The 12,820-nt window shown below is 43.5% G+C and overlaps 1 protein-coding gene across 2 annotated transcripts in view; it reads right to left on the reverse strand.

The window, feature by feature from the left end:
• The window catches only part of ZBED1 (zinc finger BED-type containing 1), a 1,151,072-nt gene that overhangs the window by 631,848 nt on the left and 506,404 nt on the right, over positions 1-12,820 (reverse strand). The gene's annotated exons all lie outside the window — the stretch shown is intronic.

Here is a 12,820-nt window from a genome sequence, read left to right on the forward strand (position 1 = left end):
GTGTACCTGCATGCGCGATGTGTAATCCTGAAATGTGTATAGATCCTTATGTAGAGACCTAAGTGGGAGATCGAGTACTCAAGCAACTTGTTGACTCTGGTGCTCCCATCTCTATGATCATGTTAGAGCTCTATGATGCAACCTGGCCAAATAGACCACTACTACCTCTTGATTGTAAGGCTGTCTCATACGAGGGAAGAGAAATCGATCTTTCAGGTTACATTGAGGAGATTATGGAGTTCAGGGGTAGGAGGATTGCTGGGAAACTGAGTGTAGCACACAAAGTGTTGGACTTGGCCCTTTTTGCAGGGTCATCCCTGAACTTTTTGCCTTCTTCCTCTATTTTTTCAGACCTGTTGTTGGCTGTTTTATGACTCTGGGCACTTTACCACTGTTGATCAGTGCTAAAGTGCATATGCTCTCCCTATTGTAAATTGATATATGGATTAGTGATTCCATGATTGGCTGATCTGGTTTACTGGTCAGACCCTAGTACAGTGCACTGAGTGTGCCCTGGGCTTGTAAATCAAATGCTGCTAGTGGGCTTGCAGCACTGGTTGTGCCGTCCACAGAAGCAGCTTGTAAAAGTGTGTCTAAGGCCTGCCATTGCAGAGCCTGCGCACAGTCTGGTACTGCCATGCTGACTTGGCAAGTGCACCCACTTGCCAGTCCCTAAACCTTCCCTTTTCTTCATATCAGACACCCCTTTGGTAGGCCCACGGGCAGGGTGCATTGTAAGTATAAGGTAGGTCATGTCCTGGTGTGTGTTGCATGTCCTAATAGTGAATTACAGCCATTTTCGTGTTTCACTATTGCAAGGCTACCTGTTCTGCATAGGCCAGAATGGGCAGTTAGATTATTACATTTTATAATCCCAACTGGCTCACGGAACATGGTAGAAATTCAAGTTTAGTATTCTTGAACTCAGAATGATAATGTGCATCTTTTAGTGAAGTTGGTTTTAACATTCTGTGTTTGAAAATACCACTTTTAGAAAGTAGTTATTTTCTTGTCTAAATATCCAAGCCTGCCCCTGCTAGGTTGTGTATTCATTGTCTGGAGTTTGAGCGACAGGGCTGGGGGATTCCAGGAGACAGGATGAGTCAGCCCAGTGGTGAATAGAGAGATCAGCATCTAGATGGGAGGGAGGAATTGCACCTGGGATCTGAAAAGGCCGTGCCTCCCCCCACAGTGCTGGCTCCACCTCCTGTAGTGCGGCTGATGTCTCTGCCCTGCACTGTGAAAGGAGAGAAAGAATCATGTCAACAGAGTGCTTCAGGGCTGTGCCTTTCCTCCACAATGCTGGTTCCACCTCCTGTGGGGCGTCTGGTGTTTCTGCTGTGCACTGTGAAAGGAAAGAAGGAGTCATGTACACAGAGTGCTCCAGAACTGGTTTGGACTAGGCAAAGGCCCCTCTGCCCTCAGAGGACAAAGGATTTTGGGGTATATATATTGGGACCCTGATCCCAAGAAATTAGATCACTTTTGGACAAACAAGATGAAATCTTTACTGAGGAGAGGGACCTGAAGAAACTGAGGAGAGACTATCCCTAAGCTGAACTGCTGCTTGGGGGATTGGCCTGCAGTGGTTGCCTGACTATCAAAGGAAGGAGAAAGGAACTTTGTGTACTTTATTTCAACTTTTAAGGATCTCCAAGGACTTGAGAGAAGAGCTTGTCTCCTGCTGAAGTCTCGGGGACAACAGACTTCAACCCCCAGCTGCCCAAGAGTTCTTTGGAAGTGCCTGCAGCTGTTTTGGGCCTTCTGAGAGACTGCATGTCGCAAGGAGCTGGAAGTGCGACTCAAGAGGAAGAAGCATGTCGCCGTTGCGGCCGCTGCATCTCTGAACAAGGGTGTCGCCGCTGTAGCTGATGCATTGCACCGCATCGAGAGAAGAGTCTTGCTCCGAAGAAGAAGCGTGTCGCTGTTGCAGCCGCTGCCGTCGCATTTCTGAACAAGGATGTCACCGCTGTAGCTGATGCATTGCACTGCATCAAGAAAAGCGCCTCGCATCCACGGAGAAGTGTGCCGCAGTCGGAGCCGCTGTCGTCGCATCTCTGAGCTGCAGTTGTCGCATCGAGCGGAAGAGTCTCGCATCGAGGGAGAAGAGTGTCGCTGCCAAAGCCGCTGTCGTCGCATCTCTGAACAAGGGTGTCGCCGCTGCAGCTGACGCATCGAGCCAAAACTTCTCGCAACATCGGAGAAGCGTGCAGCATCTGGAAGATCTTCACATCTTTATTTCTTTGCACCGGAACTTTGCTGCATTTCCATCACGGGATTTTGTTTTGGAAGTCACTTCACTGAAATGGTTTTTACTTATCGGTTCTTCAACAAATTGAACCTAATGTATCCGCAGGATTACTTTGATGTTAATCACCAATTTTAAAACAAAAAGTAAACAAATACAATCAAGAGAAGAAAGACACAGCAAAAAAAGATTATATTCAAAATTATTTATATTAAAGTTAATCAAGTGGAAAATTTAATGGGGATAGACATGGAACAAAACTCTTAACATAAAAGTTATGAAAGGCAGTATATCTGTGTCAACTAATCAAATCATAACAGTGCATCAGCTCCAACAATAACAGAGGAAAACCAAAATCATAAATGTATCATGTCGTCCTTCAGTACAAACAATGTTGAGGAGTTGATATATTAGGTCGACGTTTCGGTCTTGTATGTTGTCATCTGTCAGACCATCCTCAGGACTAAGCTTGTAGACCAAAACGGCTTTGTCCCAGGCAGGAATACTTCCTTGGACACTCAAAGCCTCTATAGGATAATTGAGGAGGCCCAGGGATCTTGGCCACAGGCTGTGGCCCTAGTGCTAGACCTGCATAAAGCGTTTGATAGCCTTTGCTGGGACTTCCTATTTCATGTACTGGTGAAGTTTAGCTTTGGACCCACCTCATAGTACACATCCGACTCGTTTACTCAGACCCGACTGTCTGAGTTCAATTGAGTGATTTGCTCCCAGAGGACATCAGGGTCAGGCAGTGGGGTCCTCTCTCTCCTTTGCTCTTCATGCTGGCGATAGAGCCATTGGCCGCCTTAGCTCATCAGGAAGACCAAGGTTGGGGCACCCCCTTCCAGATTGAGCTCATGTCATTTCGCTTGATGTAGTCGGCATCTTATTTTTCCTGAGGGACTTAAACTCAGACTATTCTGGGGTTGGCAGACCTGCTGCGAACTTTCGGTGCCCTCTCGGCCTTAGAGGGAGTTGAGATAAGTATGTTCCCGCTGTCTCTGAACATGGGTCTGATACATCTCGACCTACTGGAAGGGCCAGTCAAATTGGAGATCCATATCTATCACTCCCCCGAAACCACCTAGAGGTAATTTGCCTGCCACAGTATCTCTCATATGACAAGTGTCAATCTGGTGCTCAGTTCCTCTATTACTGATGGAATGTATAACAGACTCCAAGATGGTGATGCTCCCCTGTCTCCTATATTACTTCGAAAACTTTCCTATAGTCCTTCCCCACTATTTTTACCAGGACTTAAACACACTCCTGGGTGATCTAGTGTGGCACAGCTCCCATATGAAAAAGGGGGCCTTGGGGTCTGAACTTAAATTCTAATCTAAGGTCTAATTAAAATGGCTTTCTTGTTGGCTGGAGGTCCGGTACCTTGCAGACACGAGGTTGATGGGGTCACCCTTCACTCAAAAGGAGTTGCTCACCCTGTCTCTCCCAGGAGCCTGCCTCAGTCACACCCATCCGTGCCTCCTTGGAGTGTGCTTGGTTGCCTCACCAAAGCCAGCAGATTACCAACAACTTCACACCATATGCCCCATTAAACCCCTGATAGAACTTCGAACCAGATGGGGAACACTTACTATACAAGACCTGGCTGCAATTTAAAGGATCTATTCTAGGATGGGAACCTTTTGCCCTTCCAAACTCTGGTGGAACAATAAGGACTGCATGAGGGCCAGTTCCTTCTGTACATCACAATGGCCGGGGTGCGTCAAGATCTTTGGGCGATATGGGATGCAGGGTCAGCTACCCACTGACTCATTCACGTCCTCTACACGATAGGACATGGCAGACAGTTGGTCATTTGGACTACCAGGGCCCTACTAGAGCACACCCCAATCAAATTGTGAGACTTGTATGGGAGGAGGAGTTTGTTAGACCTCTATGTGGTAAAGGATGAGCCTAGACACTAGAATATCCCTGGAGAATCTCTACAAATATCCACTTTAAATTGATTCATTTCTATATATTGCATAGAGCGTACCTTTCCACACAAAGCATTGCTCGAATATTCCCAGGTGCCCAGGCTATTTGTGCGAGATGTAGTGACCCAGATGCAGGGTCTTGACATAAACTCTTCTCCTCTTTTAGTGAAAAAGACATAGAAAATATTCTCGGCCATCTTCAAAGAGATCAAGAGCGCTCTCATCCCCATCTGGACCAAGATTGTAAATGCCTCCTTATCTCAAGGCTTGATCCCCGATTGCCTAAAAGAAGCTCAGGTTTCAACTATTCTAAAAAAACTCAATGCTGAGAAATCGGACCGCAATAACTTCCGTCCCATCTCCAACATCTCCACCCTAGCGAAACTTCTCGTAAAATATGTCCAATCCCAGCTCTGTGCTCACATTGAGAATTACCAACTCTTAGACCATCATCAATCTGGTTTCCGGAGGGGTAACAGCACTGAATCGGCCCTCATACACATTTTTGAGGACCTTCTGAAAATGCTTGACAAAAAACTAATCCTGCCTCTTGATCCTCCTCGACCTCTCCTCTGCATTCGATACGGTCTCTCATGACATTCTCCTATCCATCCTACAAAACAGAATGGGTTTCTCGGATCTGATGCTCCGCTGGTTTTCATCCTTCCTTCTCTACAGATCTCAAAGATTCAAGACAAACCACTCTCTCTCAGCCCTCCCCAGTACTTATGGGGATCCCCCAAGGATCCGCCCTTTCTCCTATCCTCTTCAACCTTTTCTTGGAACCTCTTACTAACCTACTTAACTCTCTGAATATTCTCTTCCACATGTATGCAGACGACACACAACTCTATTTAAAAATGTCATCCCCGGACAACATCATCTCACTAAATTCTATCCTCACGTCGACCCAAAATTGGTTAAAGGAGAATCATCTCCTGCTGAACGCTTCCAAAACGGAATTCTTGCTCATCTCCCCGCCGAATCACACCCCCAAGATCGATCTCTGGTTGCCTCACCTCACGACTCTCAACTGCACTTCGATCATCAGACTCAGCCAAATCGCTTGGAGTCACAGTGGACGAGTATAAAGGCTCATATCAGCAATGTTTGTAAGGGAGAAAACCACCTGATTAGGACACTCAGAATGATCAAACCCTTCTTGCCACAAAAGGATTTCAAGCATGTGCTACAAGCACTTGTCTTATCAAGGTTAGACTATGGCAGTGCAACTCTCTGTGGCCTTCCTAAATACGCCTTGGCTCCACTTAGGGCCTTGCTGAACTCTGCAGCAAGACTGATTACAGGCTCCAAACGAAATGAGCACATCTCCCCAGTCCTTAAATCTCTAAACTGGCTACCCTTTGAACACAAATCTAGCTAAAGATTGCAATCTTGACGCAAAAAGCCCTGCACTACAATACTCCCACTTATCCAGTGCAAAAACTTGAATTATCTAGCGGGGTGAGGGCTTCCAGAAGCGCCTCTACTCTCCTCCTGAAACCTATCATACTTAGCAAAAAGAACTTGTCACCGAGCCTTCTCTGGTGCTGCCCCTAAAATATGGAACTTTCTTCCTCCAGATGTACCCAGACTCGCCTCGACGACGGCTTTCAAACTGGAGGCCAAAAGATTCTTAATGAGCAAATTCCTACCATAAGGGGTTGTGGTACTCATAAGGTGGCTATCTCTTGGTTCCTAGCTCCATAGCACAACTAACAGTCACGTACCATATCATCTGCTTAATATTGTACCTTTTATGTGTACAATTGCTTACTGTTTATCATTGTTTTTTTTTTCTTCTTTCTTTCCACAATTGGTGTGTATATTTCATTTTGTCTTCTCCACCAACTTATACTAAAGCGCTCTGATATCCTTCAGGATCTTGTTCGCGCTATATAAAACTTTACAAATATGAATTTCAGGGTTCAACTCCTGAGAGGTGGAAATCCTGGGCACCTTTAAACGCCCTTGCAGACATAGGGACAGTGACATGCTTCTAAGACCTTGCCCTCCTCCGAGCCTAGCGCACTATCTCCATGAGATGGAAGCTCCCACAGTCCCCTTCTATGGAGACCTGGACTCAAGTCCTGATCAAGTGGGTGACTGCGGATGTCACACCCTTACACCACAAGGAGGCCAGGGGCCTGAGATGTCACCCAAGAGCTCATACCTGGAATCAGATATTGACAAATCTGCAGACCCTTCCAGACGGAGGCGAATCAAGGTCCGAAGCCCCGACCTAACCCAAATTATCCTCTGGGGGATTGGCCCCCTCCTTTGGTGCTCTAACCTAGATGACAAAGATACTCTCTGACAAAGGGTCTGTACCGCAGCCCCCAACAGCCCTTGTAGCATTTAATAACCTGGCCCTACGGATTGCATAAGTGCTTAGATCCACTCACCCACCCCACACCTTTCCCACTGTTAGACAAAAAAAACTTCCAATTTAAACGAACCAACCAGTTAAAATGGCTTCTAAGTGCCTAGTACTTTATAACCTTAAATGTCCGAACGGCCTATAATCACGTTTTTATTTATTTTTACAAACCAGTGTTCATATTCGCTTGATCTGCTTGTCAGAGTAGTTTCTTGATTTGGGAAAGACATTTTACACCTCGACAAGACAGAATGATTGATGAGCCCTCCATCCATCTGATCACAGCTTGTCTGCATGTGCGAATATGTAGCTCGTTAAAAATCGGTTTTAAAGAGGATTTCCTTAGTTCCTTTACAGCTGGGCACATACACAACAGATGTATTATTGTTTCATCCGAATAACCTCCTAGTCGACAGTTCTCTAATTGATAGTTACGTTTCCAAGATGGCATTAAGTCCTTCAGTCATAGATTTCCAGCCGATAGTAAATAAAGTTCTTTTTTATCTCGGAGCTGAAATGGGCTGCTAGGTATGCTTGGGGTTTTGTATGAGTATAGGAATTTATTACTGTCCATGCATGGCGTCTTTTGGACAAGAAGTTTTTGTCTTCCAGGAATGATTTCTTTTTGGCGGACAGATTACTGACTTTATTAAATGTTGACTTTTCTGCCATGAAAGGAATAGTGCTGATATCATAATTAAATCAAATGTTATAAAATCTCAGAATTTGAATCAGAATAAGCTTTGTTCGATTTTAGTCATATACAATCAGAAATGCAGACATAACAGATAAAAGAAAATGACAATTTAGACATTATTAAGTCTAGATGTAAACATACAATAAATCCTAAAAATGTATTTTTCATAAAATTTAAAAAGTACACATAGCTCATAAAGGTAAAAGGGGAGATTATTAAGCAAAAGTTGTATCACAAATAATTCAGCCCCACATATTATTGATTAGTTCTAGCTCTCAACAGGGGTTAAACATCTACACTTTTTCTAGCTCTGATTACACTTTTTAAAAAAACGGCCAAAGCTCCAAAAGAACAATCACTGTCAAAAAATGCAAATATAAGAAAGCTGGTCAACATTGCCTCCAACCCCCTGACCTTAGTAGAAGCAAAATCCATCTCGATCTCTCCTTTGTATAAAATGTACAGAAAAGAACCACATGTATTGTTGATTGTGGAGATAAGTCATCACAAGGGCAGCAGCATAATTCTCTAGACCAGTTATTCACTTCTGGGTAACTAATTAATCGGTGAAAGTTCCCAAATCTAAAGTGAGTTACAACATAACTGTCATATCCACTTCAGCTACATAATAGATAAGGTTGAATATCATATGTTGTTAATATCAATTGATGCTGTACAACTGTTGGTTTATTTACCCCCAGAGCAAATCTAATTGCTTCCAAATGGCTCATACAGGTCTCTTAAAACTCCTTCCTGGAAATAGAGTTCATTGACTCAGGACAATTGTAATAATCGGGATGCCCAAGGTTATACATGATATTTATTATGTATTTCAACCATGTAATCTTGCTAGCATGGTCCAGCTTCATTGGATCTTTAATTATTTCTTGATTCAAGCCTATGCTACTAGAAGTCCAAACCCTGTGCCAAAGTAACACTGGCTGTGCTTTAATAACATTCACGATATATGGAATGCCCAACTCACTATGACAGTTGTAAACAGGAGTGCTGCCAGGTACTGCTAAAATAAACTTTAAAAAAGCATTCTCAACAGACTGAATAGGATATGAATCATAAAAGCCCCACACACCCGCACCAATGGTAGCAATGCTCACGCATTTTGCCTTGTAGATCGTAAGGAGTATCTCAGGAGGCCTTTTTCCCAACTTTTTTGCAAAATTGGCCACTGCAGCAGTCGACTTCATAAAAAGAAGACTCCTACTTTTGACCGCCTGGTGCCAAGAACCAGTGCAATCAAATAAAATACCTAAATACTTGAACATTTTAGTGGATTCTACCTTACTTCCCCCAAGGAGTAGGCTCCTACATTTCTGTCTCCCTTTGCCACAAGTCATGACATATGTTTTTTAGCATTCAGTTTTAGGCCCAAATTGTCCATTAAAATGGTATAAGAAGCGAGGGTTTTTTGTAGGCCCATCTTAGTGTGAGCCATCAGTACTGCGTCGTCTGCATAGAGAAGGGAGGCTATCGGGCGTTTGTCAATATACGGTCGGTCCCTCGCCCTTTTCACCAATTCTTGTTCCAAGGTGTTTGTATACTCGGGTAAACAAGAATGGCGCCAGGACGCAGCCCTGTCTAACCCCCTTCTCTACTTTAAACAACGCAGTACATTCCCCTTTGGTTTCATATCGAACCTTAGCGGTCTCCCCGCTATACAATTGTCGCAGAAGCTGAACCAGTAGTGGATCCACCTTCAATTCCGCCAGAATGTCCCATAATTTACTGTGTATAACACAGTCAAAAGCGGCTGTGAGGTCTACGAAAGCTAAATAAAATTTCCCTACTTTAGCCTGGGTATATTTTCCTATTAAAATGCTAAAATTAAGAACCTCCTCCGTGGTTCCAGCCCCTACCTGAAACTATATTGCACATCCGTTAAAATATTAGTTTCCTCTGCCAAGTTTGAAGTCGGTTTAAAACAATCATATATAAAATCTCAAAATGTTGTCACAACACTGCTAATTTTACACACGTGCAAAGATAGATTTCCATTTTATTGTATTTTGCATTTGTACAGCATGCTGCTACCAGTTTGTTTCCCACGGAGGCCACTGATTTAGTTGTATCCTTAACATAGGATGCTACATAGGTGCTGTGGGTGTTGCAGAACCGCCAAAATAAACATGCTGAGGTTCAGAAGGTGACTGAGCAATAAAGGTGTTTTAAATTTTGTTTTTATCTTGTAATATATGCTGTGTGTGCGGTCAAAGACAAAGATCAAATGTCAGGCTACGTCTTCGGACAAACTGCTACTTATTCTTTTAACAAGGAGATTGTTGTTTACTTTTCCTTCTCTGACGGCAGTGAGAGAATTTTGTAAAGGGAAGAATATGGCAGCATTGCTGGTGTTAAAGGACAGGCTGAAGGATGTTGTTGTTTTGATAACACACAATACAATTTAACCCGTTGGCTGCTGCCGTCGGCCAACGGTCGTCACGAGCACTACCTTGGTAGTGCTGCGCACGTCCGTTTGCCGACGCTGCCCCACCCGTTTTTCGAACGTTCAGCACTGGAGCAGAACGTTCGAAGCAGCCAACGGGTTAAATACATACAAATGAACTGTACAAATATTTCCAAATGTCAGCACTTAGGAAAGCATAAATTGCCCTTTTTTTGGTACTTCTGAAGTGTGATGGAAACAAAGATTTAAATAGGATCAAAGCAAAGAAAGTCACTTTACTTGGCGATGACCAAATGACATTCGCTGAAACTGATTTCCACACATTATTGTTTGTCTGGCATATGGTTTTATAAGTAAAACTATGCCGTACAAAGTTAGCGGCCATTCCAGTGGGAAATGTGCTGTTTGTAAATGACAATTAGCTACCATGCTTTAGTGGTTTATTTGCAACAGTCTGCTGCAAATTTCACCATTAGCTACATACTGCACCCTTACCGCTCTCTTGCTGAGTAGGCGTGGCTCATTTGCTATACGCGTTTTTTGTGCGATACTTGGACTTTTCACAGCCCCTATGAGTTCAGTGACGCAATATTGATGGCAGCACCCTCACTCTGAAAATTGCTCCAGCCCCACTGCGACGCTAGGTCTCTGATAAAATGTGATAAAAAATGCTTGCATTAAACGCATGCAGAATTAAGTTCACAAAATGAATTTGCAGCTTGCAGGACTCGGGCTCCCTTGCTGATGGTCAGTGTTTTTAAAGCGTGGTCAAGAACATTATGCGCAAAAAAAGACACAATTAGATTGTAGAATTCTGGGTCATCACATAATTCTATTACTTGATTAAAATCTTCCTATGCCTCTTGCCTACTGAATTTTTAATCTATTTTTCAATTCCAGCTTTAGATTGCAATCTATTTAAAAATGTAATTACGGTTATGTTGCTCATATTCAGTTTATGATCTTTGTTTAATACATTCGTGAATGAATCAATGTTCCTCATTTCAGGACTTTTTAAAACTATGGGTATGTTATCACCCACTTAGTCTAACCTTGGCCACAGTTACATATACGCTGCATTTACTGGACTTTAATCCAATGCCTTATATTAGTTAATGATCATTATATTAAAACTTCCAGAACCCTTTCTAAAACAATAACAAGATTACACTTGGTTTAAAGACTCCTGTGAGCTGCAGCATGTGTTTCAATCCCTGAATTACCTCAACATTGTCACGCTACTGTAACCTTATTGGAGGAATCCCAACCCTTACCCCTGACCAGAACACACACACAACGGGCATGATGTACGCAAGGCAAAATGTTCATACATACAGTAACGCTGCTACCTTGAATCCCTACCTAGGCACTGTGCAATGAAGGAGACAATAACAAACTTCAAAAGCAACACACTCGTCTTCCAAATGTTCTTTTACACACACAGACACACACACACACACACACACCCACACACACACACCCGCGCACGTATGCGCGCGCGCACACACACACACACGCATTCGCTCTCTCTCACTCACTCTTTCTCCCTCTCTCTCTCTCAAAAACCATCGCCTAGAAGACCACCTCTATGGCCGATTATGCAGTGAGTGGTCGGTGCAAAACGTTGTCGCTCGAAATGGAAAAAGTCGCAATTTACTAACAACTAGCAATTTCAAAGGAGGAACTAATTAGAGACTCCTAATACCACCACCTGAGCAACTCTGGATCATCCACTCAAATGTACACGTAAACTCTATACATTATTAGGCAAGCTTATATTGGTACTTTCAAATTAAGAAGTGGTTCCTGAAAGATGGCAGGCCAAAGACAACACTCATCACAAAGTTCACCTTGAGGACCCTAACAAGGCCCACCTAAAGTACAACAGGTCTGCATGGTTTTGCCACAACGGCAGACCAGGGCAATCCAAAAAGGCACCACTGATGTCATATCCGAAAAAATAAGCACCGGACCCAAAAAACAGGATGCATCAATAGACACAACGGAAAGGCCCGCCAGACACCAGGTGGGCACTGCACACTTGGATGGGAGAGAGTAGGGCTCTCCTATCTGATTACTGAATAAATACGAATGGTCGAGGTTGGGAGGGACGAACAAGCTAATGAAACAATACACCACATAGAAGCTGAGCTTTACTTGCAGATGGTTTCAGGTGAAGGGAACAATCACTTATTTTTGGAGCTCAGAACCTAGTGTTCATGATTAGACTGTAAACCAAAGCAAGACAGAGAAAGGCAGAAAAGGGAGAAAGAAGGGCGAAGTCAAAGATATGAATAGAGTGACAAAAGAGAAACCAGAAATTAAAAGAACCTGTAATAGTGAGATAAAGAGGGAGGAAATGTAGTGCGATGGAAGAAAGAGGCAACTTGTGGAATCAAAATTAGGAAGGCTTAAGCCTTGGTTCCTGGTTCAGTATTTTGCAGCTCTGGCAACAGGCTCTCAAGCAAATGCTTGGGCTCTTTACAAATTAAGCACTGTTAAAATAAGATGGATTGTCAATTTCACAACATGGTGGGGTAATTCTGTACGGGTACCAATGACAGAAAACTAAATTTAACTCCTTGTGTGTACCACAATGATATGTAAACTCCAATCCTAGCTAGAGAAAAAGACTCACAGGTTTGGACAAAATCTAGTACAAGCACAGAGATAAATCTCTGGCAAGTAGGCTCCACCATACTTTAGCGATAGTTGAGAGAGATACAAGAGAAGAAGGTGAGGTAACAAAAAAGATAAGGAGTTGGCACTCCAGAATATTTCTGTCTAACTCCTCTGAGTGGCCCATCTTTCTAAAGCTCATAATAGACATATAAACAGAAATAGAGGACGCACATGGATGGGAATTCACCAAAATGCCTGGGGTAGCGGAAGTAACATCACACACCTGGGCCGGCCGGCCATGGGTAGGTCCTACACTAGAAGCCATACGGAATAAAGTTGGTCTCTGTTGCAACGCCAGCAAGCAGCCTGGCCCTGATTGGGCAGAACCCCTGCCCCCATTTTAGGTGCACTATTTTCCAGAAGGTATAATATACCTCTTTTTTTCACCAAACATTAGGACTACTGTTGAGTCCTGACGTAAGGGGACGTGACTTTTCTTTTTTTGAACCCG

This window comes from Lissotriton vulgaris, chromosome 8, assembly GCF_964263255.1.
Source record: "Lissotriton vulgaris chromosome 8, aLisVul1.2, whole genome shotgun sequence".
NCBI lineage: Eukaryota > Metazoa > Chordata > Amphibia > Caudata > Salamandridae > Lissotriton > Lissotriton vulgaris.